We start from the raw sequence: 25,446 nt of genomic DNA, 5'->3' as shown, positions 1-25,446 counted from the left end.
AGGACTAAGAACATGTGAAGGAGTAAGAAACATAAAACATTAATGGACTCTTCCAAAGCCTTGCACACAGTAGGTACAATGAGTCTTGAATAAAGTGATGAAAAATCAGTCTTAGAATAATGCTGAGGTAGCAGCTCAATTCCAGTGTCATAAAAGTAATGTTAGGTAAATACTTATTAAAATAATTCTCTTAATTTTGTCATAAAACAAATTGCTTCAATATTATATAATTTTTAGGCTTATATAGGATTTTCTTCATATCTGAATTCATTAGAATATACAAAATAAAGTGCTTATCCTCTACTTCTATTTCTTGCCTTTATAACATCAGTGAAATATTTTCCAAAATAAACAATATATTATGTTCATGGGTATACTCAAGTAGTTCTATGAATAATGTTCCTTACAGTTTGCATTTTAAGGGATATTTTAATTTTGTCTTTTGATTTTTATAATCTCTAAGAAGCTCTTTTCTAAAATCAGTGTTCTCACTGGAGGTGATCCAACACATCGACTCAAATGACTGAAAAAACATGATTGGTCCTAACATTGAGCAAAACTATGTGGAAAATTTGTAATGATTTGTAAACACTTTCACACTTATTATGATTCAGATATGGACTGTGGCCCAGGAAAGATTTGGATTTATTTTGATAGTCCCTGTAATTAGCTCAGCAATGTTTTCCTAAGTTATGATTTCATGCTATTAGAAATTGCACATTGTTGAGATACCACATGCAAAGAAGGTATGATATTATATGGCAACAATTAAAAATACTATAAAGTAAACAGGTTTCAAACCAAGAAAACATGAAGTGAATGTGGCACAAATAGAATCAAGAAGGAAAATATCTAGACTTTAGCACTAGGTACCATTCTCAGCACATGGCCCAATTTAGTTTTGAGCAAGCAGAGTGAAACTAGAGTACAGATGAAGCAACAGGACATGTGGACTTCACTCTTGCCTCCCCTGGCATCAGTCTGGAAATCAAGGACACATGTCTTGACCTAAATGCTACACAACCAATATCTTTTCTTCTAGGAGGTGTAAGAGGCAGGATTGGCTATATTATTTGGGGAGCCCAGTGCAAAGTGCAAATACAGGATTTCTTGATCAACATTCATCTGAACAAAAATTCAAGATGGTAACAGCAATGCATTCAACCAAGCATAGTCCTAGGCCACTGCTTGTCCTGGTGACAGAGGAAAAGAGTAAGAGAGACATCTCTGAATCCTGCCTGTCCCAGTGCTGGCTCCTCCTGGACTCCGAGGAGATGCTCAGATCAAGCCATAGGGAATGGCCAGTGCTCTGTTTGGTGCAAGTTTCAAAAGCAGTTGAGATGACAGGGGCTGCTCCTACCCGAAATCTATCCTCTAGATAGATTGTGAGGATTAATGAGTTAATATCAGAAATTGCTAGAGGGCAAATCTTCACTTGCCTAAAAGAGCATAAAATTTTTATTTTGTCTTTTATGCTTTCTGACAATCCCTTCAGTCTGCCACTAGGCTTTTAGTGGAGCGTGTGGAGAATTTAGGACAAGATGATGAATCTTACTCAAGGGCATCTCAATAGCTTTGCAAACTTAATGCAATAATGTAGGTCTTGGGCGCTGTGTCATGGACTAAACGAAGACAGCAGAAATTCAGATAAAAGAGGCTATAGTTCATCCTATTGTTATTATTTAGGAGACAAATTATGGCAATGAATTTTTTTTAAATCTTAAAATCCTCTTTATCATTGCACAGCTACCTAATTCTATTTTGAATAACTACAAAGCTATAAAGATACTCAATGGAGTACTGAAGGCTGTATTTTCTTTTACATAGTGCAGAAAGGATACACTTTGTCATTAGAAGGAAAAGAAGCCTCAGCCAGGTTGTACATCTGGAAAATAGGTAAAGCCCCAAATGAAACCTGTTGCAACAACTGGGACAGAAACGAAGTTGCAACATCCTTTTCTTTGGCACCCACTTGGGAGCCCAGGAGTCAGGCTCCGGCTCCTCGCCTGCTCCATCGCCACTGCAGGATTGGGTCTAGAGTGAGGCGTTTAACACTTGGAGTCCAACACCTGAACTAAAAAAAGACAGGCAGACTAGAAGCAGAGAAAATAGTCAGAGGCACCCTGGGGAGAAGGGACTGGGGGACAGGAAGCCAGAGAGCAGCACATCCTCCAAGACAGTAACTACCTGTGACATCGGCCCTGGGGAACTCCTTTCTTTCTCCATGTTCCCCTGAGCTGTGGGTTTCCCAGTGTGTGAGTAGAAGTTACATTGAAGTCTTCAGTCCAAGAAACCCTAAGGGGTAGAGGGATTTGGTTCCTGCCCTTGCTTACAGGCTGGCAGTGGAGATAAGGGTATCAAAGATGCTGAAAAGGAGTAAGAAGATGGTAAGGGATTTGACGAGGAGACAGAAAGAGGGATGTTAGGGCCTTAGACACCTGAGGGAGGTGTTCAGGGCCTGGCCATGAGGTGGGCAGAAGGGGGAAAGGAACATGGCAGCATGCCTACCCTGTGCCAGAAGGGAGCTGAGAACTTTCCATAAATTTATCTCCTGCAGTCTTCATGAGGCCTCTGTGAGCTCACTGCTATTAGCTTCATTTAAAGACAAACATTGTTTTCTCATTTGTGATCAAAATTTTAAAATGAATGAATGAGTTAATAACCCCCTCCCCCATACAGACATAAACATGAGACATGATTAAGATCCTTAGGATAACTCAACACCAAAAACATTACGGTACTCTTCCTTATATATAATTCATAATAAGACATCATATTATAGTCACATATATGCTAGAATTTAAACAGCTTATTTTCAGATTTTCTTCTAGCTAAATCCTGGGTAAGTCTATTAAAGGTTGACTTGTATCAAGTTTGAGGGGCCCTTGTTCTTCTGTACCTTTATTGTGTACTCTTAGCTAGTTTCTTGAATAAAATGGCACTGTACCCAAGAGTGACAGAGGCAGTAAGTGGCAAAGCAAGGAGTCAAATGTTGGTCTGATGCCAAAGCCTGGGCTCCCAATGACATGGCTTTCCCATTGAGCCTACCTGAGGTGCATCTAGCACCTGGGTGTGTGCTTAACCATGAAGACCTGCTGATCATTGGGAGCAGCCATGTGGGTGGAAATAGAGCCTCTATGAAGAGATAAAGACTTTGTAGGATGCTCTTTGAGACTTTGTCACAGGTTTTCAAGTCATACAAACCTCCCCTATATCTGTGATATATTGTTAGATGACAAAAGCAGGTTGCAGAGAAATGTACACAGCACGATCCTATTTTTTCCTAACAAAATGCCCCTATATCTACGTGTATAGATGTTGTTACATATTTGTAGAGTTACATTGGGTACTGGAAAGAGATTTAAAAAAGGAAGACAAAAGGGCAAGTAGATTGCTAGTATAACATAAAGAGAACATATAAAATAACACAGTTCCATCTACATTACCTCAAATAGATAATCATTGAATGTGCCTACAGAAAAGTTCTCCAGGTAACACAATCAAAGACAACAGTGATTTGTTTGGGTGATGAAGCTGTGGACAGTTTTGGTCTTTGATCCTTCCTTTTGTCATTTTAATTTAGCTTTTGCTCTAATGTAAAATAACAAAGTAAGCATAACGGGTCTTCCCAAAACTGTGTAAGTTTAGTGGTGCCTATAGGTGAACAGCCAACAATGACACATCTGCTAGTCATAGAGGCCCCTCCTCCAGCTCTCAACTCCCCTCTGTGTTTCTGGCTGGGAAATACCAATGACCCACTGTGCTCCCACAGGGCAGAGGCTAGCAGTGGTGAAAGCCGCTAACCACACACTGCACCCCATGTAAACAGTAAAAAAAGTGGAGGGTCCCCTCTGGGAACTTGGGAAAATGCAACTTGCCTACCCTGTTTGAAAGAGGAGTAGTGGCCACTCCACTCCTGGAGATTGTTGTGTTGTAGGATGGTGAGCCCCATATCTTTTGATCCTCCAGTTCTTCTGGAAAAATGCAAAATTCAAATTTGTATGGGCACACTGTTCATTTTTCATGACTAGCACTAAATCACATCTGACAAGATGCTATGTAGAGCCACAGCAGACACATGTGCAGTCACATGTCATTGTGCCTTGAAGGAGAAAAGCCCAATTCAGTATTTTGATAAGAGCTCAGAAAGTTCTAGCAATGGTCAGGCAGAGTGGTTAGGATGGGAAAACTGAACACAGAGATCATGAAGTCACACAGTGGGGGCGAAAGGTAACTGTGGTCTCATAAAAAGACATTGGTGATAACTTTTACTGATCCCCAGTTTTGCTGAGTGTCTGTCTTTTCCTAGCTGTCTATTCTCTCTCAGATCGACTGTTAAAATTGAACTATGGCGCTCAAACACCGAGAGGGTCACTTTAATAAAGAGTAAAGATATTCTGTCTCCGAACCTCACCACATATGCACACACATCCCACACATCCTCAGCATGTAGAAACATGGAGTGTTGTTTTGCTCTTTTTATTACTTAAGAGCTAGGGATAGGAATGAACTGATGTAAAATAGTATAGTGTGTCATTGCATGTTCTGAATTCCAGCATAATTCAAACACCTCCCACTAAGATTTGTCATCCTGCCTCTAGGCAGGACTGTTCTTAAAGTGTTCTTGACATCTGAGCACCTGTGGTATTCATTAAGCCCTCCTGGGAATAAGACCTCCTTACAAATACTCAGAAAGTACCTTTCTCTGAAAGAATGAAGTTCTATATCTCCATCAAAAAGATGAAGGCATAACCTTCACTCTGCTCTATCTGAAAGGGCAAGAAAAGTAGGTTGACAATGTAGGGAGTAAAATTAAGTCTGTGCCAGCAAGTATTCAAGAGGTATGCTTTATGTAGCTCATGACTTCATAGCAGCAAAACCCTCCTCCCCACTCTGTGTCTTCAGAAAAGGGGCAAGAGAATCCTGGAACATCGTACTCTATTAAATTTTAAACACTGCTGGAAACTAATGCTTTTAAACATTGAAATATTAAAAATTGTCTGTACCCAAAACAGATATTCTTATTTTAGGAAGTACTTCTTCACCAACTATCACAACATTCTTTTGCAAGGAGCTAGCTAAGAGGGAGTACAGTTTTTTTTCTGCCTTGCAAGTCTGTCTTCTCTGTTCTGGTTCAAGCCAATAACTCATTTTATGCAGCTACAGACCAAGAATTTTGAAATTTCTGAGTCATCATTCGAACAGCATAATCTCCATGATCCTGAAGACACATTTCTTGATAACATATTGATTACTATATCCCTAAATGGATATTTCTGGTACATTGCCTGTCTAGCAGCCATATATTCCCACCTATTTGTCTGGGTAATTTCTGGCTTCAGAAGAACATATGGGCCATATTCACAACTTCTACCATTTTCAATGTTTATCTTTATTCCATCAAATTTCTTATGGGTTCTTTCCATTTCCCTTCTGTCTCTTTATTCTCTTCATTTTCTCTGATTAGTAATTCGTTTTACGTAAAGCTCCAGTTTTAAAGTTAGTGGAATAGACACACTCAGGAATAAGAAAATGGTAAGTCCACAGGCTAAAGTTTTAATCCTTGCTCTGTCATTATTTAACACTAACAGTCAGAATAGGCATTTAACACACTCTTGCCTGAGATCTCCCACTTACCAAATGCCACGAGGGCAGTTTTCTCCTGCCAGCTTCACAGGAATATAGTGGCAATGCATAATGTGCAGGAATTACTTTGAGGGTCTTTGGAAAAATCTCCGTTCTTAACCTCACTCTGCCAACATTGCCCTTTGAAGCCTATGCCAGTCACTCTATGGGTTTTCCATCAGAAGGATCCGAGTAATAATTCCTTTCTCTACCCATTTCACAGAGATGCCTGAGTCTCAACAGGCAATCATCACACTTAGAAAGGACAAACACTACTCAGAATTTAAGGCAGTGTGGCCTAGCTTCTGGAATAGAAATAGTAACAACTGGGACGGTTATCCATGCCCTGTTAGGTGCAGGAACCTATGCTTTGTGTTAATTATAAGATTTCTCACAATCTTTTTTACTATCTCTGTAATGTGGGCATAGTTATGTGCATTTTTATATGTAGATCAGGAAACTAAAACTTAGTATGTGAAAAACTAATTCAAGGTCACAAGCCTAAGAAGAAGCAAAAGCAGAATTTGAACCTAGTTTTTGAGTACTTTTTTACCTTAATAAATGATGGCTATTTAGTCATCTACATTCATTGATACATATCTATATTTACATTTGTACAATTGGCTTTTATTATGAAAATTTTGGAATGTATAGCAATCTGATCTAAATTTCTGAATGTCACCTGTTTATGCATCAAAGAAGATGATAATGCTAGAAATGGCTTTAGGGCCAAACAAAGTAACTGCATGTGGTTTCTAAACTGGGTCTAAATATAGATGCCACGAGGGATTGTATGCTGTATCTAATCTATAACAATAGGAAGCAGATCACCATTTTCCAGGGGCCTGGGTTAGTTAGTGGTAGCTTAGTAAAGACATAAGGGAACCCTTTGGGGTGATGGTGATATTCTATATCTTAATTGTAACTGATTGCACAGATGCATACATTTATCAAAACTCATTAATCTTTATACTCAAAATGGGAATACTTTACTATCGATAAATTATGTCTCAATAGACTTGATTTTTGAAAGACAGATGCCATCATTCACTTGCTGTCTCATGAGGCAAATTATTAATCTATATGTCTCATACTCCTTTTGTGAAAATGGGAATACTAATTGTACCCACCTTCAAAATGTTGGAGAGTATTAAAAAAAAGGCACCATATAAAGAGCCTTACTATCATTCTTGGTCATAGGAAGCAGTCAACACATGCTTATTCAACAAAAGTATGTGTCAGACAGTGTTCTAGGAATAGGAAGAATCAGTGGTAAATATGAAAAAATGTCTGCCCTCACAGAGCTTTATACTCTAGACTGGGAGAGGCAGATACTAAGAAAGTTGATCATTTGGAAATGACATTCGAATAGCAGTTAGAAGAGATAAACCAGGAAAACAATGATGTGAGTGTGTGGCTGCGAGGATGGTGGCCATTTCCCTGAGTGGTCAGTGAAGAACCCTATGGAAAAGTGCAAAGGAGTCAAAGGAGGAGGAAGTTTCTAGTGAAGGGACCAATGACTGGGGAGACAAATGAGGTGGAAAACTGGAAAACTGGAAAACTCCACAGCAGGTCCACTCATCTGCCCTGTGGAAAGACACTGCGGAAGTGGGGAACAATGTGCTCTGATTTACATTTAGAATAATTTCTTTGCCTTCTGTATAAAGGGTGGATTCCCAAGGGGTGAGAGAAGCAACAGGTGAGAAGTAGTGATGCTTGGATGAGGGATGGGAATGAGATATAGTGAAACATGGCCAGATTTGATATGTGTTTGGAGCAGAGAAAACAGGGTTGCCAACAGTTTGGATATGGCAAGGGATAGAGAAATCATTTTTAGCTGAAACAACTAGGTGCTATTTACTGCCTTGACATTCCCTTTTTTTTTTTTTTTTAATTTTTATTTATTTATGATAGTCACAGAGAGAGAAAGAGAGGCAGAGACACAGGCAGAGGGAGAAGCAGGCTCCATGCACCAGGAGCCCGATGTGGGATTCGATCCTGGGTCTCCAGGATCACGCCCTGAGCCAAAGGCAGGCGCCAAACCGCTGCGCCACCCAGGGATCCCTGCCTTGACATTTACTGATATTTAGTTGTAATAATTTCTTTTTTTGTTGTTCTGAGAAGCCATTTGGTGGGTGTTAGGTATTATATCAGAAAGCATTTCTGGGCTAACTACTGATATTAACGTGACTGTGTGCTAAGTGCCAGTTTGGGGTCCAACTCTTAGCTGTAGGTCTTACATTGTCTATTAGGTAATTAAATGCTTATGTCTGAAATCAGAAGGGCACTTGTGCTTGTGCACGTGTGCACGTACAGGTATGAATATGTGTGCATGCAGAGTATGTTCTTGAGGCTACAGAGAGCTCTGCTGGTAGAGCCCAGAATGTTCCCTTCTCCATAGGGATCACCAAGTTGCCCCTTGCTCACTTTACCCATACCGTCCTGCACTCCGCATAACCTTTATGGAGCTAAGACTTTGTCCATCTCTGGCTCCCTCATTACTGCTCTATATTTTGAAAACACCTTGATTCCCTCCAGTCTTCCTCAGTATCTCTGGGGTGGCAAGTGGGAAGATGTCTGGGACACTTCTCTAGTTTTAGCTCATGGTTTAGAGTTCAAAGGCGGAAGCTTAATTTTCTCCCTTCAGTGGGGAGGTTCAGAGTCAACAGCACATTAGCTGATGAATGGAACTTTCTCTCCTGCCTCCGCTTCCTTCTTCCTTCCACTGGAATTTCACTCAGTGTGAAGAACTCTACTCTGGGATGAATCAATGAGCCAACACCCCAGGGACCAACTGACAACTGGTAGAACCTTTAATTCAATAATAATAAAATAAAGTCATTGCCCTCCATTGAGCACATCCTACCTGCCAGGGCTTTATAGGAATTCTCTCTCCTAATCCTTTCAGCAAACTTAGAAGCTCTCTTGTACAAACTTGTAAGGCTCTTTTATTTTCCGCTTCTAATGGTTGAGTACACAGGCTCAGAGAGTAAAATAATTTGCCCAAGGCCGCACAGCCAGTAAATGACAGAATTGGGACCTCAAGTCAGGCCTGTCTGGCTCCCCATTCCTAATTTATAACCGCTAAGCTATAGGGCCTCACTCCTCTTAAAACTTGGAGTACGGGGCTGTTACAGCAAGACTCCCCAGAGTCTTGGCCTATTACTCAATCAACCACTGGGATGCTGACCGTGAAGCTCAGCGAACATTATCACAAATGTGGCAGCTGCTGTCTTAATTAAAGGGCCAGGTTTTCCTTGTCACTTACAGAGAAGGATCTGTTTGCTAGGTTTTTGGCTTTTTATCAAGGCATGGAAAAGAGCATCACCTTCATTTTCAGACTTGAAGTTTCCTGATTCTCTCTGGACAGGCTTTGTGTGTGTGTGTGTGTGTGTGTGTGTGAAATACACTTTTAACCCATTGGTATTTATTCACTACAAAACAGTCCATAGATTATTAACTCTGAGATTTCACATGCCCCCACATTTCAATCATACTGAATACTTGTAATACTTCCTGTCCTTATATGACAGAGTTTGGGCATGTGATATCCAGCAAGTAAGTTCAAACGGAGGCATTGTTAATGGGCAAAAGCACACACAAAAACTATCTTTCAGCTTCGTGTTGCTTTAAGATCCGGCCAGAACTTGTGAAAGAAAACCACACACACACACACACACACACACACACACACACACACACACGAGAAAGAGAGAGAGAAGACAAAGAGAGCAGAGACAGAGAGGGGGTGGGGAGAAAGAACACGGTTGAGAGCAGGAGGAAGTACTAGAAATACTGTTTAAAGGCATGATCTCATGAGATTTCTACTCCACTTTAGCAGGATGAAATATTGGGTTTATGTAGATAATCAAACATTGGAAGCTGGCACTAGAACCAGTCCAGACAACCTTCAGTTCTTCCACTGCTACTTGCAAACTTTATTTGCCAGACAAGGGGCCAGAGATTATTCCCCCTCCTATGACAATTTGCTATTCAGAGACTATGTCTTTATGTGACTCAGATGTGCTTCATTTGAGTGAGGGAGAAATGAAAGTCTGAACCACAGATTGCTAACAAAGCGATGCAGATGAATCTATTAAAGTGTATCTCCTCGCTGTTTTGTTTTTGACTTCCAATTGGCACTTTTTCTTGCCTCTCAGCTTTGAAACTCGAGAATAAAACGCCTCTGGAAACAAAGCAAAGCGAGCTGAAGTGTGTGTGTTACACAGAATACTGAGAGCGATGTTTGTGCCGCACACAGCTACAGCTGTCACCGATTTTTCATCTACAGAGAGGTCAGCCAGACAAAAAGACCCAAGACAACACATTCAGTAGCATCTTTGTTCTCACCTCCGTCTAGACGACGTAACTTGTAGCGACTCCCAATTATGGTCATAGAGATTTTTCAGCACATCACTGGTTTGGATATTAATTGTTGGTCAGATGGGGGAGTTCTTTTAAGCTCCTCAAATAAAATAAATGTAGCTTTCATTAAAGATGTTAACCCAGGAGCTCCAGAGACTTAACTCTCCACGCTGGAAACTGATTGGTTTATCTCCAGATTGTTTTGTGGGGATAAGGATTAGCTATGAATTCAAAATGATTTTCAATCGTAAAGAGCTGCTCTGTTATTCAGAGTTTGATCGCATAGGTTATTACTGAGATCTTTTGCTCTACCTTGCTTGTCTTCCTTATAGTTTTCCCCATCCCTTCCACATCAAATGGCTGGATGGGGTCGATCTCCTACTTATTAGACGCCTAAGAAACAATTAATACACTCAGATTTAGGGATTGTTCAATCATCAGTGCTGTCCATCTCCTTCTAATTATTTGTGGCTATTCAAATGTAAAACTTTTGCACATTTTTTTCTATTCATATTAACCATAACACAAGCTAAATAAAAAATTAGGGGGCTTTTAATCTTGGTCCTCAAATTTTGTGCTTTCAACGACATAATTTGGAAAGCATTTCCCTCTTTCTTGAAGCACTCTACATGATAAGAATGTTTATTTTGGGTGATTAAACAAAATGGAGAGTGCCAACCTCATTTTTTCCAGTAGACGATTATGTTTTTTTTTTTTTTAATGTTGAACTTCAGCTTGAATGAAACTCAGTGTCTCCTCCCTTTTCTTCCTGAAAGATTGTTTTATGTTCTGTCTACTTCCAAAGTATTCAATTTTATAAAAAGTACTAAGGGAAGAAATTGCATACTGCTGTACCGGGGCCAATGCAAAACAGTATTTTCCTTGGGTTACTATTTACCTTTTTCTCCATTACTCGTGTGGTTATGTCCTGAATGGAAGGAGGCAACACAAGCCTTCACAGATCTCAAAATCTATAATTAAGAACTGCATCTGACAAGAGTTTTTTTCCTACTGACAAAAAAAAAATATGTCATTTTTAAAAGGAGTATTACAGGAAGAGTGATAAAAATAGGCAAATGGGCAAAAACTGTTCCCTGTCTTCTTCATGGCCGAATACAAAGTGGGTTTTTTTGGGGGGGAGTTGGGGGTTTGGATAAGTCCTTACAATGACTACACTGTTGACTTGGCATGCAGATCAAAAGACTGACAGATTTAATTCATGTTTCTATGCTATCCAAACAATGACATGTACGAGCCAATCTGTGCTGCTTTCAGCAAGTAATTGAAGGTAGTACAAACACAGACTTTAAAAGATCAGTGGTGCCCAACTGAACTGTTCGACAAAAAGAGATCCGACAGCGCATATTCTTTTTTTCTGTTTTGTTGGGATTCCGCTTTGCCTGCCCTCTGCCCTGCCCTTACTCTCCTGGAATTAATAGCAACTGGTAGCCTGTGCATTGTGTCAACAGAAACGGACACACACGCACCGTGTATGAACTTACTTGTCTGCTGCTGGCTGAAGAGATAAGCTCCAAGAGTGCACAAGAATAATCTGGAGACGTTTGGAAGTTAACCACAAGAAATCCATGTTTGCATAAGCTTCCATCACACAGGCAGTTTTTGCTTCATAATGCCGGGACAGTCTGGGTAGTGAGGTAATCAATTCATCCCCAAATGCATAAAGGATGACCCTGCAGGATGTTGACATGACATTTTCTGTGGATCTAACTTGCTTGGAAACCATAGACAGCATTTTTCTCCAGTAATTTGTGTACTGGATGCATTTTTTTTTTTCAAATTGCATCGTGCCAGCAATTTGGTTTTTAAATACAATAGTCTTTTGAAAATTACTGAAGAAAATGAATAGAAAATCACCAGCATCATAGCAAATTATCCTAGGTCAACACATAATGCCTCCATTCTCCAGATGTCTCAATTCAGGCAGCTACTTTGGGTATCTTTGTCTAAGGATGCATATAAGTATTCCGAGTTTAATAATACATGTTCTGTTGCGTGTTACCGTGGGCTAACATCACTGTATGCATATCTTCCACAGTAAGGTTCCAAAAGAAATGAGTTTAAAACAATGTACCCAGAGGCAGTGCTTTTGCTTGAATGTTTCCAATGAATTCTTTGTTCAGAATCCTTGCCTGTACTTTAGGGTCATGGATAATTTCTCATGATTTTGTCTCAATTATAAAACTATAATTGTTTTATACTGAAAGATGTTAAAATACAATTTCCACGTTTTTTTAGTGTCCAGAGTTTAAACATTTGGAAGTCATCTACGCCATATAATTAATTGACAAATTGTTTCAGAGTATTGAGTCTAAAACAGAGCTACATAAACAAGGCTGGCTGTCTTAAAAAGAGTTCCATAAACAATACTGGCTCCTTGTAGAAAAAAATTAGAAGTATCAAATAAGCAAAAGCAACAAAAGGTATCTGTAATACTTTCACTCCAGAATTATTATTATTATTATCATTTGGATTCTGTCCTTTCAAACTTTAAAAAATAATAACCATGCCCATTCTTTCAGGAAGTAAATAGGAAACTTGATCCATTAGTCATTGCGGAGATATATATGTAATATTTAATTTAATTTATTATCTCCCATAGAGTTGTGCAGAGTGCTTTGTTTTTGAGGAGTCTTTTTTTCTGCATTGGGTTTCTTCTGTGAATGTCTTAGAATTTAGAGTTTTTGGGTAGGAAGGCATAGCCTATACACGTCTATTGTAGCACAAGTTAGGAAGTGGTTAAGTAATATTAGCAGGATCACCTGGGCTGGTCAAGGAGAGAAACTGGCAAAGAGAAATACTTGCTACAAACCTGAACAGAAAGGTGAAATATTTAAAAAAACAGGGAGGTGAGGGATAGCTAAAAGAAATTGGATATGTTTAGTTCGTGAAAGGGCTTAAGACAAATTTGATAACTCTCTTTTTATCTGAATGGTCTCCATGTGGAATACACTTCATGAGTGCTGGTTTGTCCGTTTGAGGGTGCTATCCTAAAAATAGGAACAACTGGGTTGTTTAAACAAGAAGTTCTTTCTCACAGCTCTGGGGGCTGGAATTTAGAGACCACAGTGCCAGCATGGTAGGTTCTTGGTGAAGCCCCTCTTTCTGGTTTATAAAAGTCCATCCTGTACCCTCATTTGGTAGAGAGAAAGGAAGCAAGCTCTCTCCTGTGTCTTCTCATAAAGGCACTAATGCTATCTAAAGGGTTGCCTCTTCATGACCTAGTTACCTCACAAAGGCCCCATCTCCAAACACCATCACATGGGGGATAAGAGTTTCAACATATGAATCTGGGGAACACAAACAGCCAGTCCATGGCAAGTGCTACAGACAAGAGAAAAAAACAAAACAAGGCTACAAAGTGATTACCCCAGAGGAGGCTTGGGATCCTATTGAAAAGGAAGAAGGAACCAGCAAGTAGAAATATACAGCAGTGTTACCAGCTGTTTAAAATAGTGAACCCCTGGGGTGCCTGGGTGGCCCCGTTAGTTAAGAGGCTGCCTTTGGCTCAGGTCCTGGGATCCCAGTCCATGTCAGGCTCTCTGCTCAGCAGGGAGCTTGCTTGTGCGCTCTCTCTCATTCATTCTCTGTGAAATAAAAAAAAAAAAAAAAGGTAAATAAATAATCTTTTAAAAATAATTTTAAAAATAAAATAAAATACTGAAGCCCCCCAATTATTAAAGGTGCCCAAAGGGACGTCTGGGTGGCTCAGCGGTTTGCCGCCTTCGGCCCAGGGCGTGATCCTGGAGACCCAGGATCGAGTCCCATGTCAGGCTCCCTGCATGGAGCCTGCTTCTCCCTCTGCCTGTGTCTGTGCTTCTCTGTCTCATTCTCTCTCATGAATAAATAAATAAAATCTTTAAATAAAAATTAAAAATAAAAGGTGCCCAAAGGGATGCTGGTTATTGGCCAGGGATTAAGGTCAGCTGCATGGGGAGAAATGTTAAACCGTGTGAGAAACTCTTCTCCAGGACCATCATTCCTTCAAGCAGGGCAATCCAAAGGGCCTGACTCCAGAAGGATAAGGTTGTTTGTATACATCATGTTGAAACTCAATGAGGTCTGAAAGAAAACTAAGAGCAAAAGCAAAATCAGCTCTGGTTTATACACCTATTTGGAGGAAACTTCCCATGATCAAAATAGCAGCTCTTTTGCTGATGTAAATGGTACTTTTAATTCTAGAAGCCTAAGTTCTATAAGTTTCACAGACACTTTTGGAAATTGTCAGGGTCTTGACTTTAGTGGTATGGCTTCTGTATCCCACCTCAGCAAAGGGAAACGTGAGAAAGCCTAAGGAAATGGGGAATTGTGTGTAACACACTTGATTAAGTGAACTGTATTCCCTTCTTTCTGTGCAGAGTCTAATCAGTTAGTCTGTATATGAAAGCATTGCAATTATATAGTCTAGAAGCAAGCAAACATAAATCACCACTTTGGCAAAAAACCAAACCGATAGGGAACGAAGCACAGAGATAATTCGTAGGTAGTAGAATAATAGCATAACCCAGGATGACTTTATGTTATTCCAGAGACAGAACAGGGTTGAGCATTATTCCTAAATACTACGATATCTGCAAAGGTGAGATGATCGTTATAAATCAAGATGTTACAAAAAAGAAGAAAAGAGCTGTAGCTAGAGACAGATGCTCCAATTAGCAAGATATCCATTTCCAAATTATTATGTTTTCAAATAAATTCTGACGTGCAATTTCAGAACATTGGAAACTAATACTAAACCAGTCCAAGTAGAAACAGGAAGTAAATCCTGGTGGAGCTGTACGCCCTCAGCATATTACTAATAAGTCATTCCATTGTTGTGGGTGGGGGAATGGGTAGTAGGAGCAGAATGATTTTAAAAACCAGCCTTTACCTTGAGATGGTTTTCCCAAAACTTGGAGTTGCGAATAAAAACTGGCAAAGTAGAAAAAAAAATTGAATGTTATTACCACAGCAGATAGTTCAACCAGATAGTTTAAATTAATCTATAAGGACCCTCATGTTCCAAAGTATCAAATAGAGCTGAAAAGTCTTATGAGCTTAATTTTACCCTCTGCCATGTGGTATGCATCATTATGCATCTCAGAAAATCTATACTGTCCTTACATACAGACACAAAATTCTGTTTTCAGGAAGTTCATTCATGCTATACAGTTGGGACCAATGTAGGCCCATAAAAATACTAACCTCACTCCCACCTTGCCAGCCCTCAATATATACAAGCCAGGTTTTCAGAGAGAAAACATGGGACATGGTGATGCATGTACTGACTTCAAAGAGCCACTCCCCTGATAAGTAGAAGAAAGGGGAGGAGTAGGTGAGTGCTTTTCAGAGTATGATCCAGTGTTAAGAATCAGCTGTGTTGTGTTCTACTAAAGCATTTTTCTAGAATTATCCCAGCCCTGTAACATAAGAGTCTGTGGGGGTGAGACCTGTATTTTAAATAATCTTTCTAGGGATTTTGGCATACTGTCTTGTGAGTCTCATTGGCTTAAGTAGAAGTGTGGGGGTTCTCCTCCCTGACATCCCCCATAACCTATAGAATTTGTGGGTGTTGTAAAATCAGTATTAAGGAATGAGTGTTATGCATAAAAAAAAAGCCAGGGGAGATGAGATGAAGACAAAATACATGAAGAATGACAAGTTTGAAGATCAAATAATTTGAAGTCTGAATGTCTGAGTACAGACTAATGTATGACATATGTAGACATAAGCTATTGAAATCAAAAGCAATGGTTTGGGGATAGAGTGAGGGAAGGATATAAAATGGCTGTGTTCCTAAGCTGTCATTTATGTCAGCCTATTGCTTGTCACTGGAAATAAGCTGAGAATCCCCTTTGTATAACACAGCGATGAATCTTGGAAATTCTTACAAGCATGTTTAAGTGCCATTTACAACTCAGCTGAAGCTTTTCTGTTCAGTTTATACAGCTGTTGCCAACGTGATACTAATAAAGATGTTTTATGCCAAGCAATATTTGAAACCCTTTAGATGTATTATCTCAATTAATCTTTTCTGCACTTCTCTTAGGTAGATGCTATTAATCTTCCTGTTTTACAGATGAGGACACTGAGGCCCAGAGAAGTTGGTTACCTTACATAAGGTTTCACTTACTCCACAGCAGAACCAGGCTTTAAACAGAATACTGACTTTGGATCCTGTGATTTTTAAAGCAGGATTTCATTCTGCCTCAAACTTTGGGACCACATTGTATAGCAGGGATCAGCAAACTTTTTAAATAAAAGGCCAGGTAGTAAATGTTTTAGGCTTTGTGGCCATACGGTCTTTCACTGCAGCAGGAGAGTCATAGAAAACCGTAAATCAATGGAATGACCATGTTCTGATAAAACTTTATTTACAAAAATAGATGGCAGGCTGTGATTTGTTGTTCTATAGCATTTTTTAAACATCCCCCATTCATGGTGATGGAAAAGAACTACAAGTTTCTATTTTTAAAGGAAGGCTTCTGTGATTAAAGATCGTATAGTCTCTTCTGGTAGATTTGAAAATTTCTGTCCCTTCTAATGGCCAAGAGGCAAAAGGGCATGTGTTTAGCGATGTCATGAAGTGGTGATTCTGCTTTGAAGTGGTCACAATGTCTCACCTAGCTGCTCCTGTGATGAGAAACATGGATTTATGAAACAGTCAGCTAGGCTCAAGGGGTGGGACTTTCTAGAATGGAGACAGATCTTGCATTTGGGAATATACCTCATGTGGGAGAGTATTACACCTGTGTTCTAGGTTTCTTTATCTCCATACATTAATCCAGTGGGTTGTCCAGACCAGACAAAATCAACAGTTCTGAGGACTACACTGTTGTACATACTGTAAGTGTTGTCGTTTTTTTTTCTTTGTGAGCGCATATCCCAACTGAACATTGATTGAAAACATTTCCTTACTATTTCATCAAAATGAGGAGACATTTCCAGGCTAAGCTCTTTCAGATGGCCTGTTAATGAGTGACTTGTAAATAATAAATATTATTGATAGTGGCTTTTGGAAATTCTCTAAATGCTCTAGATTTTGGTTTCTTTCCATGTGTAAATTGGGACTATAACAGCTGCCATTCTCCACAGAACTGGGAAGATTGAATAAGAAAGTAGAACTAAAAAACCCTGATAAGTTCAGAGAGCTGAAGAACTCTTGTTGGTAAAGGTATCACTTAGATCTTTTGGGATCATAGCACTGGACAATATTTTTGACAATTTGTAAAAAAGTTAATTTGTCACAGTCATTGTAGAACACTCTAGGACTGTCTGAGGGTAAATCTATATGCACTGTAAAAGGGGACCGAAGGCCTTCAGGCACTCTGTGAAATATGGCAAGAGTGGATGTTGGCTTTGAATCCACATGCCTCACAGTGATAATTGCCACTTTTTAAAATGCAAATGCTTATCCATGTTTTTTAAGAAAAAAATGTAAAAGAAGGAGTACGTTAGTTGTCATTCTAACAAAACTGGAAGAAGCTGGAAAGTAGTTGGCAGAGAGATTGATCCCTTTTCCCTGCTTTTTTACAGGCTTTGCTTTGGGAAACGTTAGCATTTCTGTGAAAAACAGCATGGATTGTTCTAGTGACCAGCAACTACTTGGTGATATTGGGGAGACTGACATCCACATAAAAAAAAAAAAACAGACGAGATTTACATAGCTCCTTGAGGTGTCCACAAATTAAGTTCATAACTAAGCAAATTGAAGAATATTTACTTATAAGAGTTCTGAGCTCTTTTTTTTTTGGAGGAGGTTGGATTGATGCAGGTGAAATAGATATAATCAGGAATAATGCCGAGGGTGAATGGGACCTTGGTTGTTCAATAACAAACCCACTAAAATGTTATGAATAATCTAAAATTTTGAATTCTTATTATAGTCTCTCTTTATTGAGCACTTACCCTGTGTCAGGAACTGTGATAATGGCATTACATAAAGTATTTTATTTATCTCACTCCATCTCTCTGAAGGAGGCGCTTTTACTTTTCACATTTTTACAGATGAAGAAAATGGCTAGAGGCACACAGCTCATAAGTGGGATTTTAACCCAGATTTGTCTGATGCCAAAAGCCATAGCACTTAATCACTAGTTAGAAAAAAAATACAGGGATGGCTGAGAACTAAGCTTGCTTTACACAGAAATGTAACTAAGGGGAATAGAGCTCGTGGGTAACTTTGATGGTACAATTAAAGTAGAGAAGACAGATTTTTCTTTTCTTTGGAGAAGGACCACAAAGTGATCATGAGTAGAAGACATTTTCCCAGCTGAGGTCCCCAAACCAATGTAAATGTCTCCTCTTCAGACTTTCCTTTGCCTCTCACCCACGCATTATTTTTTTCTCTCAGTATTCTGTTTCCATTATATGACCTGTCAGAATTTGAAAATTTTCATTTATATATACAGAAATCCCTCCACCCCAACCTTTCCTAAAGTTCATGTTATGCCATTTCACTTTTACCAAAAAAAATCTACATTAGCACATATTCTCACTAACTAAAAGAAATCTGAAGAGCATTTTCACTTACTTACTTACTTTATTTATTTATTTGATTGAGGGGATGATGGTGAGAAGGGGCAAAGGGAGAGGGAAAGAGAGTATCTCAAGCAGGCTCCATGGCCAGTGTGGAGCCCCACGCAGCCCCATCTCATGATCTGAGCCAAAATTAAGAGTTGGATGTTTAACTGACTGAGTCACCAAGACACCCTGAGGATTTTCACTTTTATGAAAAAAGGAAAAAAGTAAAAATAGCATTTGGTGTTTATTTTGCAGCAAGTCCTTCTATAGGCTTCATGCTCCGAGCAGCAAGGGTGGCTCCACCAAGATCCTTCTCAGGGAACTACACTCAGGATCTCAGCATCCAACCACCATAGCTTTCAACTATCTGTGAGCATCTGTGCTCTACCTTGATTTATTTCATGTATCTGTTAACAAAATGTGTCCTGAGGCATCTGAAAAGCCCAAGAGAGGTTATTTTTGGGGTCTCAGAATGCTTAGCATTTTTTTTCACATAAATTAATGGTAATTCCTTCTTTGCTTTACACCATTTTGGCTAAGAAAGTTTTCAGAGGATGTTCTACTTTTGGGAAGGAAGGAAAACTTGTATATTTGTTTCCTGTTTATTTTTCTCATTATACTATGAGCTTTGTGAGTACTGCTTCCCAGTGGGCTTTGTTCTTCATTGTATCCCCAACACCTCATAGTGCCAAGCACATAGTAAGCACACCAAAACCGATAGTAATAAGAAAGCTCTACCAAACACTTACTATGTGCTAGGTGCTGTTCCAAACACTTTACATGTATTATCTCATTTAACTCTGGGCCTGAGTCTCTGCTCATATTAAACTCATAGGGAGGTAGTGAATATACTCTGTGTGGGTTTTGTCTATCACTGATTCTTTTCATTTTCTGTCTTATAGCTCTACTGCCTGCCATATTAATGTGCTTTTTTTCACTAATCCCAACACAAAGCTGTTATTTATTTATTCTCAATTGTTTCCTTGTTTATTATATATGTATATTTTTATGTAATATATAATATATGTGGATAATACACACAGTGAGATTTACCCTTTCTCTTGTGAAGCTAGGCTGCTCTTTTTGGGCAAATCTCAGATAATACCAGCCATGAGGCTGAATTGAAATCACTTTTATGTACCAGCTTAGAAAGGGGGAAAATGAACTCAGTTCTTGAGAAAGAATAATGTCTTGAAGAAGAATGAATAAAGTCTGTTTATTACATATCTTTTGGGTTTCTAGTTTACTTATATCCCTCTGCTTATGAAGAGCAGAAGTGAAATTCAAAACACAGTCATACCATTAAGAAGTTTATAATTTTTGAAGTTGTAGAATTATGGCCATTCTTGAGAAAAATATTTTGGGCAATGAATCACATGTCCTTTGAGGGCTTGCACAAAACTCTTGACTTACATATTTAATCAGCTTTCTGGTAAAAGGGATGTGCCAGGAACCATAGTGTGTAGCTTGGTAAATAACTACCTAATGTACATATGGGTGAGAAAAGAAGTCTTGATGAATAACAGCAAATTGTTAACATGTTATCTTAGAATTAAATGGGAAAATAGACGCTGAGCAAGATTCTAGGTTAGAACATCAAGACGGAGAGGAAGAAAGGCAAAAGTAAACCAAATATAGCCAAAACTGACCTAATTCAAGTACAGAAGGTGAAATTATCCATAGAATCTTGTACATAGTAAATATTCAATAAACATTTGTTTCGACTGATTTGATTTCAAGAACGTTTACAGGAGGAATGGCCTCCTCCCACATGTCAGTACAAGTCTTTCACTCAAGCAGAAGGAAAGATTAGCTGGTTGTTTTTGATCATCCTTGAGAACAAGGCTCATGCAAGAGATTACTTTATTCTCTTATCTTCCTGCACCACCCCACATTTTGACCATCATAAGTCATTTTTCTCCCTTCCTGTATTCTCTGTCCATGGGACCTGTGACTTCCATTCTTAGACACATCTATGCCAGATGGGTAAAAGAACAATGTGAGGAGTCATTTCCTTTATCTGTTTTTGTAAACAGCCCAGGAACAGGAAACAGGATCTAGGGACGTTTATATAGGAAAATGAATGACATATTTGAGTGGTGGGCTATAGAAGGGGGCATGATTGAAGGAGATTAGAGGTATCACCTTAAGTGAGAGCTTTAAAGATAAAGTCTAGTTACTAATAAATAATAATTAGGATTTTTTTTTGATTTAAATTAGTCTGTTTTGCCTTTCACTTATTTAAAGAGAGCCAATTAAACCAATTAAGGGCATGCCCAAGAGTCATAAAAGCCATGAATCTAAGAGTAATATCCCCCCAGTGAAGATGTTTAATGGTCATGGGTAGGTCATATGCCAAAAAGATGTTCCATGTCATGTTTCTGTTATGCTGACCAGGGGGGAACCCTGACATGAGCTTGCCACACAGGAGCTGATCTCTGTCTTCTTAAGATGGAAACCTGGAATGGCAGCTTATGGAGGAGGTTGATGTTTTGCAATGTGCAGTGGACAAGAGGCAGTATCTTTGATCCTTGGTTTTCAAATTACCTAAGCAGTGCTGTAGGGATTTAATTGCACAAATTGGCTAGAGAACAAATAGAAAAGTAGGCAGATGGTCATAGCCTTCATAGAACCACAAACCTGAACATTTGCCTCAAGGCAAATGTCACCACTCTGCACCATAGGATAGATGGAGGAAAGGAGGCAGAACAACTCCAAGCAAAAGGTGCTTCAGAAGGAATTGTCTGCCTGTTTTTCTTCCTTGGTAGCTGTGATCTCAGGCTACTCTAGGTTATCTAGAATAATGTGTTCTGTCTCTCTTTCTCTTCCTGTCCCTCTTTCTTTCTCTTATTCTCTCCCTACCAACTCTCCAAGAGTTAGTAAGGCTCCCTGATTCTACAATATGCATCCAGGCTTCCCTCTATTGCTCCCCATTACCTTCTGCTCCCTCCTTTTGGACTAACAACTGATAAGATTTGTGCATATTTGGCATGTTTAAGCTTGTAGTGAAATATTTGACTATTTTTGGAAATTGAACAAGGTTTAAAAGACATAGATAGGTAGCAAATACTGTGGAAAAGGTCAGAAAAATATGAGAGTACAAAGATTCATAAATTAGGGATCTGCAATTTAGTCTTGTAGACGGCTGTTGCAACAAGAGTTTTCTTGAATAGTTGTATACTTTAGAAGCCTGAGAAGAGAGATAGTATTTTTTTGGATGCGGACAGTATTTTGAAATTATTTTAAAATTACTCTGGTTCTTAAACAGCAAAAAAGAGATTACTTTTATTAAAAAGAAACACATACACACATATTAAAATGTAATTTTTCTAATGGAAATTCAAGTTCTTCCTTTCCCTGGTGGACAGCAGAAAGGGTTGGAAAAATTCTTCTCTTGATCTCTGATATTTTCTAGAGCATGTGGCATGGACCCCAATAATTTTAGGATGTAAGTAAGGGGAATTTGAAAGACCCAGTTCAAATAAGAGGGCAGAAACCCTGAGAGCCTGGATGCCTTGTCTGATGGCACATCGCCAGGGATGACATGCTTGATCTGAAGGGATCTTACTGGAAAGAGAGTTCAGCCTTCACTTGTGCTGAGCTCTTCCATGAGTCACCAGCTCTCTGAGTCTCTACTTCCTTCTGCGCAAGACTAAAGAATCTAGCAAGGGTCTGGTAGTATGAAAAAAAAAAGCCGTGTAAATGTTAAAGTACTTTGCATATATGAAATGTACAGATGGGAACATATATGAAGTAATTGGAGGGAACTTCTAATCTAGTTCTCTCTCTCCTTTTTTCCCCTCAAGTGAGATATTCAGCTAGGATCTGCTAGATTCACTTGCTGGAGTTATTAATTTTGGGGGAGAGGTGTCATGGACTTCTATGAGAAGTCGATTCAAGCAATGAACTCTCACTGCAGAGTAAGAGGCTTGTGCCTATGTTCAAGCATGAGCCTACACACTCATTTTGCATGCATATTGACTTCATGTCCTGCCTGCCTCTGTTGACTCTAGCATGGCACAGTGGATGAGTGTGGACTCTAGAAACTAGTAGACCTGGGTTTACATCCTAGCCCTGCTACTTGCCAGGTCCCTGATTACCCAAGTTACTTAACTTATTCGAGCTTCAATTTAATTTCTCCAACTTGAATACAGAGATAACACCCATCCTGGTACATCTTGGTATGTGGGCTTATGGCGGCATTATATTTTGAGTTCTCAATAAGTGATAGGAGCGCTAGCCATCACTATTTTTATTATTACTATGCTTTCACATAACCTTGAGGTTTTGCCTTGGTATATACTTCATAAGATTCTGCTGTGGTGGAATTTTGAGTGATGTGTGTATGAAAATAGCCCAAGAGAGATTTTCAATATTGTCAAATGAGAGCAAAGAAAATTTTAGCAAAAATTTAGGCCCCACCAGCAAGAATGTTCCCAGCTAATTTGGGAACATTTAGTAGCCACAACCACTAAAAATGTTTTTACTGGAAAGGGTAGATAAAAATGTTTAACAGACTGAGAAATGCAGCTGTAAATCTAATTTAACATTTTGTAAGAGAGAACTCTTGTCTGGGAAATGCCTATCAGGTAGACTTTCATCAAGATAGAGATTTGTATTATATTTAAGATGCAACATTAGAAAATCAATTAGTCCAGCATTGTTATAAAGGGTTATATTGATAGAGTTTTGTCGGTTTCTTTGACTTGAGTTTCTTCATTTCCCCTACTTTGCATATACTCTGGTTTATAGTAACCACACTTTTCTTATGGGCCATTTCTGTCTTGTTTCTCTTAAATTGTTCCTTTTCCCAAGGTTCTGATGTTAGCCAGTGTAACATTAACATAATTTGGATTTCCCCTTTTGCACTTGGTTCTTAACAATAACATCCAGATGTCGTTTGCAATATAACCTAATTCTGATTCAATAAAGTTTGGGTATTTCACAATATTTTACTATCAAAAGCTTACTTCACATTTCTTTCAGTTCACAGTGATTTAGATTTTCCCGTAATCTATTTGGTTCCAACATAGGGTCATAGCACTGAAAGGAACTTTAGAGGTCATTTAGTCCAATCTCCCTGTGTTAGAAATAAGGAAACTGAATCCTTGTGAGACCCTGTGACCAATGCTACTAATATAACTAATATGTGGGCAAACCTAGGGAGAAACCATGGATCTCATTTTCTCTAGGCCTCTCTGAGATTAAATACACAGTTGACCACTAAAATATTTTGAACTTTTTTAAAAAACAATACTTTCACTTATGTACTATATTCTAAATTCAACCCAGGAAGATATTTAGAAATCTCTAAGAATGACTGAAAATTAAAGATGTTATATTGTGACTTTTCTTGAAAAAAATTAACTTTAAAAACAAATCATTATGTTGATGCCTGTGAATTTGAAACAAACTTGTACTTTCTCAATTTGTATTTTTTTGAACATTTTAAACAAAGAGGTCAGTTTTTAAGTAATAAGTCTTCTACATTTAAGTAGTTTCTTGAATATAAAGTCTGTAAATGAAGAGAAATGAAGTCATCGCTGGATCATATGTCATTTAGGGTCATATGTAGAACTTTTATACTTTTCTCACTAGGAAAAGAAAGCTTTAAAATTTACTTCACGTGGAAAGGAAAAACCTTACTTAAAGAACCGAACCTTTCCTTAACCTAAGACCAAAAAGAATGTAATTTAGAAAATGTATATAGTAAATGCTAGTGCATAAAAATGCCTTCATTTTAATCACAATCCACTTTTGATTTAACTGGTATTGAAATGAGGAATGCAAAGGCAAGTTTAAAGTGGTTTTTTTTTTAAGTGGGATATCTGCCAACTACTAGCAATTGAGTAATTATTTTCCCCACAGGACACCTTAGACTCATTGGAATGTGGCTTAAGATAATAATCAGATTCAAAGAAATTCTGATGCCAAGGTAGCTTGGAATTTGGTTGTGATGCTCTTTTCAGTAACATACTAAACTTAGAGAGACATACTCCAATTCTGTTTAGCAGGATACACTATGGATCGTCAATGAAATGAAGGGAGGCTTCTTTTCTGCCGCCAGCTCAAAAAATTTACCAACTTTCATCTATGGATTTAGAAGACCCTAATTTAATCATTCTTTCATCATCTTCAGTAATAAACTTTTTAGTACCCACATGTGAGAGATAGAAGTTGATTCTATTTAAATCAATATTATCCCCAAGTATGTTTTGTAGACTACTATTTTTTGAGAAAAATAAAATGAATGTGGAAATCTAAAAAACCAATAATGACAGCTGACATTTAGATATACCATATGCAAATACTACTTTAAGCACTTTATAATATCCATACCATTTCATTTAATCCTCATAAAAGTCATAAAATTAGGTACTATTATATTCTCTTTTTCAGAGGATCATTGGAGATTAAAAAGACTAGCTAAAATATTCTAGACAGCTAATCCACAGTGAAGCTGAACTTAAAGTGCAGTCTAACTTTAGGCCTGTTACTTTCAAAACTGTAACACAACAGTGTGTCTAGAGGATCTCAACAATTATTTTCCATGATTAGCCAGTTTAGTTGATGCTAAGTTTTAATGTGAAAGGTGAATTGTTGATATCCATTCTTGGAATCACCTTGAAGCAAATGCTAATGTACTTAAGATTTAGTGTGTTTTAGATGTATTTTATTACATCTGAGTTAACTGCAGCATTAATTTGCAATTCAGATTCTGTGATTCTTCTTCAAAAAGGCTTGAATGTTAAGGGGGTCACCAAAAGATGGAGGAAGCTGAAGGCAAAATTGTAGTTCATAGAATAGTCTCTCAAGATTCTCATCCCTTGATTGACAGGAGACTTTCTGCCATGAGTTGATGATAGAATTTCTAGGGGGCTATCAACATTAGGTTTGTTCCATGAATCAATGACATGGGTATACGGTATACTCTGA

At 38.5% G+C, this 25,446-nt stretch overlaps 2 long non-coding RNA genes across 2 annotated transcripts in view; one reads left to right on the top strand and one right to left on the bottom strand.

Annotated features, from left to right (window-relative positions):
- The window catches only part of LOC140631886 (uncharacterized), a 158,603-nt gene that overhangs the window by 80,757 nt on the left and 52,400 nt on the right, over positions 1-25,446 (top strand). The gene's annotated exons all lie outside the window — the stretch shown is intronic.
- Positions 11,313-25,446, bottom strand: part of LOC140631887 (uncharacterized) — a 114,031-nt gene continuing 99,897 nt past the window's right edge. The window contains exons 3-4 of the long non-coding RNA XR_012029408.1: positions 14,879-14,919; positions 11,313-13,595 (exon numbers count right to left, since the gene is read on the bottom strand). This is a non-coding gene — a long non-coding RNA (uncharacterized lncRNA). The remainder of the gene's footprint in view (positions 13,596-14,878; positions 14,920-25,446) is intronic.

The sequence above is a fragment of the Canis lupus genome, chromosome 4 (genome assembly GCF_048164855.1).
Source record: "Canis lupus baileyi chromosome 4, mCanLup2.hap1, whole genome shotgun sequence".
In the NCBI taxonomy this organism is placed as follows: domain Eukaryota; kingdom Metazoa; phylum Chordata; class Mammalia; order Carnivora; family Canidae; genus Canis; species Canis lupus.
This window is presented reverse-complemented; position numbering and strand designations above follow the sequence as displayed.